Consider the following 9169-nt stretch of genomic DNA (forward strand, 5'->3'; position numbering starts at 1 on the left):
ATCCACAAACTCCCATTTTAAAGAAAAACTTTTTACGAAAATATCTGAAGAGAGCACACCCTAAGCTCGAAACGCGTTATAAAAATATTTTAAAATAAAAATATGATGAAAACCTTTAAAAAAAACCCACAATTGTTGATGGCTACACTCTTTTAAATATATATATATATATATACAGGGTGGGCCAAAATAAGGGTCCTATCTTTAAATTTGAATAACTTCCACAAAATAAAAGTTAAACTCACCAAACTTTATGTTTGTGTAGACTGACCCTTCCGAGATTTTTTTGAAATAAACAAAACAAATTTTGGCCGAAAAACACTTCTTAAAACTTACATGAATTTATGAATTTTTAAAAATAGGACCCTTATTTTGGCCATATATATATATATATATATATATATATATATATATATAGTAATTTATAAAATATATATGGCGATTAAGCTACACTGAATATTCTGCGTTTCATCCACTTATAGGATTCGTCTGACGAATCCTATAAGTGGATGAAACACGGAATATTCAGTGTAGCTTAATCACCATATATATTTTATAAATTACTAACTAGCTCTACCTACGTATTGAGCACTTTTGAAGTAAATACTTAAAGTTTACGCATAAATCTATACTTTCGTATATTAATTTTATGTGAGTAAATGAAGTAGTTATATATCAGATCAGCTGACGGAGAATGTCAACAAAAAAGTATGGAACTTGATTTTAACCAAAACTTTATATACTTCTGCAGTTTACGAACCGTGATATTTTTTTAGATAGATTTTTTGCTATTCGTGCACTTATTGATCCGTGCTGAAATAATAACGTTATTATTTAAAAAGCCATTCTTAACATGGGGAGGGTGTTTTGTACCTCTTCTATACTGTAACCTTACAATTGAATAAAAAAAAAACATAAAACTTTAATTAAACGTGGAAATACGATTTAAAAAATAGCGCGGATCACTCTTTGCATTATCACCGATTTTTTAAAAATTAAATCCACTTTTTACGCTGTTTTTTCTTTAGTCATTTTTTACCTTGTTTCCATCTTAACATTCTCCGTTAAAATAACTCTTAAAAGTTTTCGGGTATGCTGAAAACGAATATTGCATTTAAATTTTCCGCAAATAAATAGTTTTCCGAATATTAAGCAATGTCATTTCTTATGTTATTTGCTGGTGGCTATCTTAGTATGCGTAACATTTTGTAAAATGTTTATTCGGTTAAAAAAAAAAAACAAAAAAAAAAACAAGTAATATTGAGCGCTACCAAAGAACAAGAAAAACTGGCCGTGATATCTCTTTAGTAAAGAGATATCGCAGCCATTTTTTCTTTAAATCTTTGAAGATTCGATAATCACATCAAAATAAGAAATAAAACAAAATGGTAGTGCCCACCCAATAAATGTTACCGTGACATTTATTAGGTTGGCTTCTACCACCTTTGGTTTTACTTCTTATTTTGAAGTTATTATCGAAACTTCAAAGATGTAAAGAGATTCAAATCGCGGCCAATTTTTAGTGTTCAATATTACTTGTTTTGGGGTTTTTTGGGGTTTTTTTCGAACCGAATAAACATTTTACATTAAATTAAAAACACTAAAATTTATCCAGTTAGGTGGAAAAGTAACTTCTTGCCTCTGATAACATTTATTCGTTATATACTTGTTGTACCTATTTACAATGCCTCCCCACGAGGACAGAGTTAGACACCAGGGTCGTTTTTTAATGTGGAGAAAAGGAACAAAAATAAAAATTGTCTCAGTTATGAAGGATTTCTCCTCCACTAACAGAGAACAAGAAATTTAAGTGTAGATCTGAAGAACAGATACTACACTTTGATCTAAATTTGAAATAATGATGCTATTATTTAGAAAGCCATTCTTAATATGGAGGGTTAGAGTGTCTGTAACTCCAAGATCACAGTGTAGTATCTGTTCTGAGCGCTGCTGCTGCAGTGCTGCAGTGCAAGTGCACTCATTTCACCTTCGCGGTCATGAATGAGACAATTTTTTTGTTCCTATCCAGAGTGCCCTTTTTGGGATAGCTGAATTTTCCCCACATTAAAAACCGACCTTGTATCTAACTCTGACCTCGTGGGGAGGCAGGCAAATAGGAACTATTCTGTACTTTCACCTAACAATTTCATAAACAAAAGATACCGTAAGTACCCAACTGTGTTTCGTCCTTTCTTTTTTTTTTTAAATACTTATACGGAATACAGATCGTGCTGAAATAATGACATTATTTAGAAAGCCATTCTTAACATAATGAAAGGAGAGGAGCTCTTTGTTAACTATTCTGTATCTTTTCCAACTGTCAATTTCATAAACAAAAAATACCGTAAAAAAACTTGAATTTAACTTTAAAAGACTATTTAAAAAAAAAAAAAGAAAAAGAATATCACGATAATTTCTCTGCAGAAATATTTTTTTTTAATATAAAATTTTCTTTTTTACACTATTTCGTAAAATTCGGTATTTTTGCAGTTTACGGACCGTGCTGAAATAATAACGTTATTTAGAAATCCATTCTTAACATGATGAGAGAGGGGGGGGGGCTCTTTGTCAACTATTCTGTACTTTCAACTAACAATTTATTAATGTTAGTTTATGGCCTTCGGGCCAAGATGACAGTGTAGTATCTGTTGTGCTGAGTGCTGCTGTGCTGACTGTCCTCGGCCAGTGGAGGAGGAGAAATCCTTCATGATTGACACAATTTTTTTTGGTATTTTTTTACGACCTGTTCCAGCGTAGTATAAACACCCCCAACCACTACGGCTTTCGGAATAAACACTTCCCCAACCTCCCCAAGTTAAGAACGGCTTTCGAGGTTGGCGGTGTTTATTCCGAAAGCCGTTCTTAACATGGGAATGTTGAGGTGTTTATAATACGCTGGGGCAGTGGGGCACATCGTAAAACTTTTTTTTTTTTTTTTTTGTTCCTATCCAGACTGCCCTTTTGAGGGAACTGGATTTTCCCCCACATTAAAAACCGATCTTGTGTCTAACTCTGCCCTTGTGGGGAAGCAAGTAAATAAAAATAATTTACTAAAGTAAAAAAAAAAAAAATACCGTTTATATTTGCTTTAATTCGTTTGTTTGTTTTTTTTTTATATAGTTATTTTATTTTTTTTGTCACAAATGAAACCTGCCTTCGACAGATCCCGTTTTTTTTTTTTTGTTTTTTTAAAGATCGCATCTTTTTTTTAGCATACGACCAAATAAATATGTAAACCAACAAAATGCCATTATTTTGCGCAAAAAATAGAAATAAATGAAATGGCTCACCTGCAAGTTTCTTGTTTTTAATATCCAAAAATATTTCTTTTCTTTTTATTTATTTTTTAATTCTCCATCAACAACAACGACGTCGTCGAGTCATCTGCAATGGCGACCGAAATCAAGGGAGGCGACTCTACTATTCTATTCTGACCGAATTATCTCCCTTGTTGCATATTATATTTCGCCTAAATCTTTTCTCAAAATTGTCTACAGCAGTCAGTGGTTCCCAACCTTTTTGATACGGTAGCACACTATTGATATTTTTTGGTCCCCCAAAAAAGGAGAGTGGACCTGTAAATTAATCCTTACCCGTTCGTCTTTTCGTCTGTCTGCATTTTTCTCAATAACTACGCCTTGGAGTTTTTTTTTTAAATTTTGTACAAACATTAAACATGATATGAGTAAAAAAGTAAGAACGGATTTTCCAAGAAAACTCCGGTTGCTCCCCACCCTAGAGGCGCCTTTCATGTTAAAATGGCTAAAATTGACACTTTTGTGCGTATTGAAAAAAATTGATGCCTTCGATTTTTATAAAACTTTCTGAAAAGTTGTAACTAACTGATTTCTATATAATTTTGTTTGTCTATACTTTGCGATAACTCTTGGGTGTGTGCCAGGGGCTCTTTTAGGGCTAATAAAAACACTCCATTTGTTGCAATATTTTTGATTCATAATGAGGTAGAGGATTTATTTGCTGCCCATCTCAGCAAAATGTGGCACAAGGCCGGAAAGTGGGGATCCAGCAGGCTCCCCTAAAGGAGGGGGACTCCTGCAATTGTAAAAATTGCCTGAGTAACCCCGTCGGCATTCCCCGGTAGAGGCGCCTCAGGCAGTAAGCTATAAACTTACTCCACCAAAAAGCCCAGTGGTAAGGCCTAGGAGGGTGGGACTCCTAGGTATTACACAGGAGGCGTACCTCAGTCCAACAGGTGCTGGGCCGGTTCCCAGCCCCTCACCTGTTGGGCTGAGTGTCAAGTGACGAATCCTTGACGTACTACCCTGTCTCCTTGCAGCCGAAGCCGCTAGGAGACACATCCCATCATCCAAGATGAATAATGAGGTATATATTTAAATGCTGCCCACATCAGCATTATGTGGCACAAGGCCGGAAAGTGGGAACCCCGCAGGCTCCTCTAAAGGAGGGGCACTCCTGCAATTTTAAAAATTGCCTGAGTAACCCCATCGGCATTCCCCGGTCGGGGCGCCTCAGGTAGCAAGCAATAAACTTGCCCCACCGGAAAGGCCGGTGTTAAGGCCTGGGAGGGTGGACCTCCTAGGTATTACCCAGGTGGCGTACCTCAATCCAACAGGTGCTGGGCTGGTTCCCGGCCCCTCACCTGTTGGGCTTAGTGTCAAGTGATGAATCCTTGACGTGTACTACCCTGTCTCCATGCAGCCGAAGCCGCTAGGAGACATCCCATCAAAATGGACTTTTAATAGGGTATGATCCCACACAATCGGACGATTCTATTTATAAACGATGCTGCTAGGAACTGACGAATCAAATTAATTCACGTTCTGCTACTAACCAATCAGAAACCGGAATTGCTGCATAAATATTAAACCTTTTCTGTAGCAATCTCGCATGTTTTTTGCATCTAGACACGGTAAGAATATTTTGCTCTGTGGAACTGTTTACTGCAAACTAGTCACCTCTCAGGACTTGTGTGGAACAACGAACCATCAGAAACTGTTTTGAAACTAAACATGGTTTACACTTCTAGAAACAGCGAAACAGTGCCGTATGTGGATGACTATATATATATATATATATACTTCAGAATAAAATTATCTAACAATCAACCTGTCTGGAAACCTGTGATTATAGGTTTTACAAAATATTATTGGCAGAATATCACAATTAAATTTGTTTTCATGATAGAAAGAAAGTACTAGATCCAGAAAGTGGGTGCTCATTTTACGTTAAATTTATATAGGAAAGTGTTCCCCTACATTTTGAAAAAAGTAATTTCTTCATATTATGAAAACTGCTTATCTGCTTTCAGCGCCATTGAAACCCTATAAAAGTCTTCATTTTAAAGTTGTTTTTTTTTGGAGTTGGAAAGAAACTTGACATCGACCATATGTATATCTATATTTCAGAAGAAAGTTAAATAAGGGCGAATAAAAGCACTACATTTTTGGGACTATTTTACCATATTTGTCCAAAATTTTCTGTGTATGTCTATTTAGCAGCTTTGCATAGTACTGAACTCAAATTTACATATGTTAAGGTTTTGGGGACTTTTGGGGCTAAAGAGGAGGAGGCAAATGGTGGACTTAGTCATTTCTTTTTTTTGCAGAACTCAAATTTACATATGTTAAGGCCTAAAACTGCACTGTTTGTTCATTTTCACCAAGATTTGACATCTCTTGGGGACTTTTGTAGCTAAATGAGGGGGGGGGTGCTGAACTTAGTCATTTTTTATGCCTCGTTCACTGTACACTAATGGGGAACTATACACGATTCATTTTTTTTAATAGCATTACATGTTACTATCCACTTACGGCTCCAATGTGGAGGGAAATGACGTGTGAGCTTTAAATCAAGTGAAGGAAAAATATAAAACACATGTGGAGCTTTTATATTTTATTCTTGGAACGAAGACAAAGCATATAGGCTTGTGCATAAGGGCGATAACAACAACAGCTGCTGTTACTGTTATCTTTCTTGCAGTAAATGACAGCTTACACACACACGTATACATAACCACACAAACTGACAAACATGCACACAAGTACACATACATGCAGGCACACACACACATACACACACTTACATACATACACACATACACAGTACACACATATACATACACATACATACACACACACACATACACACACTTACATACACACATACACAGTACACACATATACATATACATACATACACACACATATACATACATACATGTGATGATTGCAACGTCTTGTCAGACGAGTGCCACTCCCTCAGACATTTAAAATCCATGATTCCAAATGTCTGAAGGAGTATCTATACAAAGATGATGTTACAGAGTCTTAGCTTTGTACGACAGCTAAGTCTCTCTCTCGGTTCAAAATGTTGCAATCCAGCAACAAGCAAGAGCAAGATAGCCAGCAACAAATTAAACTGCAGACCAGCTTAATGCGGGTACTGGTCTTCCGCTTTATGGTTTTTTACATCAGAGATTTGCTTCTCCTAGAAAGGTTGCCTTCACCATGGCTTACGGGAGCCCTCTCTACCCCAATACACATATACACACACACAAATATACACGGTGCTAGTTGGCCATTGACCCAGAAAAAGAGTTCATTTGCACATATGCATATACATACATACATACACACACATATACATACATACATGTACATATACACATACATGCACACATGTACATACACACACACACACATATATGAGAGATGTTCGGGAAGAGGGATAAGTCCGGGTGAAGAGAGTTGTTAAAAAAAAGTGGCATAAAGGTTTACTTCACAAGATCTCCAGCTATGGTATAGCTGGAAATGTCTTTTCAATTTTTAAATCATTTCTCTCTGATAGGTTCATAAGAGTAGTGGTTGATGGGCAGAAATCAGAAGCTCATAATATTAATGCTAGAGTCCCTCAGGGATCAATCCTGAGCCCAACTCTCTTCCTGATCTACATTAATTATCTTCCAAATCAGATCCTTAGATCATTCATAGATATTTATGCTGACGACACTACCATCTATGGCAGCACATCAAAGGCCATAAACGACCAAGTTCTCTCTGACTCTCTCCTCTGATTTTGAGCATGTGGTACAATGGGGAAAGAAGTGGCTGGTTTATTTTAATGCATCTAAAACATATACATAGACATCAAAAATTCCTCTATCCGATGAATAACAAAATATGTTCCAAATCAACTTCAATTTTCTCATTGTTTACACGGTTCTGAGCAACGCCGGGTATCCTCGCTAGTCTTATATAAAAGTACAAGCAACAATTTCTAATTCAGACGGGTGGATATTGTGTTTTTCTGGTGAATTGCTTTTGAAAAACATAAGCATTTTTTCAAACGTTTCCATACAATTTTAGGTGAATTACATGCTTTGTTTTTATATATGTAATTACATTATCATCGTTCATATCTCCATCTGGCCTCAATTGAAATGAATGACTTTCCTCTTCAGGAGGCTTCATGTTTTGACAAGCTTCTGGGCTTGAACTTTACTCCTGATCTAAAATGGAATATGTACATCAAATCTGTTGCCAAGGGTGCTGGAAAAATGGTGGGATCCTTCTATCGATCCAGTAGATATCTACTTGCTGATGCAATTTTCTATCTATATAAGAGTCAGGTACGTCCAAGGATGGAGTACTGCTGTCACATCTGGGCAGGAGCTGTTAGGAAAATCTTATCCTGCCTTGACAGAGTTCAAAATAGACTTCGTAGTCTAGTGGGGGATGCCCTTTTCTCTTCCCTGCAACCTCTTTCTCACAGAAGAGACGCTGTGCGCCTGTCTCTGTTTTATCATTATTTTCATGGCAAGTGCTCGTCTGAGCTCCACTCTATGATCCCCCCCCTTCATCATACCTCCTTGCCAAACTTTCACAAGAAACACTCGTCTAGCAGAAAACACTATCAATAATTTCCCCCAATCTTTATCTGTGCCTAAACCTAAACGTAGATTCCATGAATAAAGCTTCTTTCTTAGAATTACACACTTGTGGAACTCTGTTCTATTTACTTGCTTTGCAGCTGACTACAATATGGTCGTCTTCAAGTCCAATGTAAACAAGTTCTTGATGAGCCATTCTCCTTAAGTAATCCAATTTACCAAATTTACACTTCTAATAATTACTAAGATATTGTCCTTTTGACAACTGTACACTCTTTAATCCTTATCCTCGAGTGGCCTCTGGGCTTTGATAAGTGGTGATTTCTTTGTAAAAAAAAAAAAAGTGAAAGAAAATCTGGCGTCTTACCAATGCTCAATCATCCGACCAGAAGTTTGGAACGTTGAAATTAAGTGAAGTCAATCCAACCGATACGATGACTTGCAAAAATAGCAACGCAAAAATAGTAACCCCCCCCCATACAAAACTGTTCAGTTGAGGGTGAAGGAATTAATGTTTTTGGCCAATGTTTTGATATTTGTCATCCGAAGGGTGGAGCTTTAAAACGATACTGACTCTGTGAGGATCCGGCGCCTCTGTCAAAAGTTTTTGCGAGATATACAAACATACACACACATATTTTGCCTTTTATATATATACTAGCAGGGCTACCCGGCGTTGCTCGGGACCGTATAAACAATGAAAAAACAAAAGCAGATATTGAACATATGTTTTATTCTTAGGGGAGAGGAATCTTTCATCTCAAGTTTTAGCGTTACAAACAAACATTTGTCTTTTATATATATAAATAATGACAGGTTTTTTTGGGGCCCCCCTAGAAGATAACTGATCAGTTGACCAACTTCTAGTGGTCCGTTTGACGTGAAATTTCGATATTTGTCATTCGGGTGATGGGGCTTCGATATGATACCAAATTTGTTAAGTTTGGTTCCGTCTTTCAAAAGTTTTAGCGTTACAAACAAACATACATACACACAGACGTTTGGCTTTTATATATATAGATAGACTGGGGGGGGTACCCGGCGTTGCCTAGGTGTTTGGAGGTATAAAAGAAAAAAAAAGGTTCCGGTAGGCAAGTAGGCTCGAACCCAAACTCTTGAGGACAATAGCCTGATAACTTACCACCATGCTACGTGGACAGAGAACCGAAGATGGGTGAAATTAAATGATTAAAAAGTTAAGTGATAGGTGCACAAACTTAATGAGGTCAATCATCATGCCATAGGGGCAATGAAATGCACTTAACTTTGGGGAGTGTCCAAATGAATAGCAATTGTCTG

The 9169-nt window shown here is 36.8% G+C and overlaps 1 long non-coding RNA gene across 1 annotated transcript in view; it reads right to left on the bottom strand.

Moving 5' to 3' along the window:
- Positions 1-3411, bottom strand: part of LOC145269115 (uncharacterized) — a 29044-nt gene extending 25633 nt beyond the window's left edge. Inside the window, exon 1 of the long non-coding RNA XR_013864959.1 lies at positions 3291-3411. This is a non-coding gene — a long non-coding RNA (uncharacterized LOC145269115). The remainder of the gene's footprint in view (positions 1-3290) is intronic.
- Between the last annotated feature and the right edge of the window lie 5758 nt (positions 3412-9169).

The sequence above is a fragment of the Euprymna scolopes genome, chromosome 45 (assembly GCF_053919585.1).
Source record: "Euprymna scolopes isolate OS-2025 chromosome 45, ASM5391958v1, whole genome shotgun sequence".
NCBI lineage: Eukaryota > Metazoa > Mollusca > Cephalopoda > Sepiida > Sepiolidae > Euprymna > Euprymna scolopes.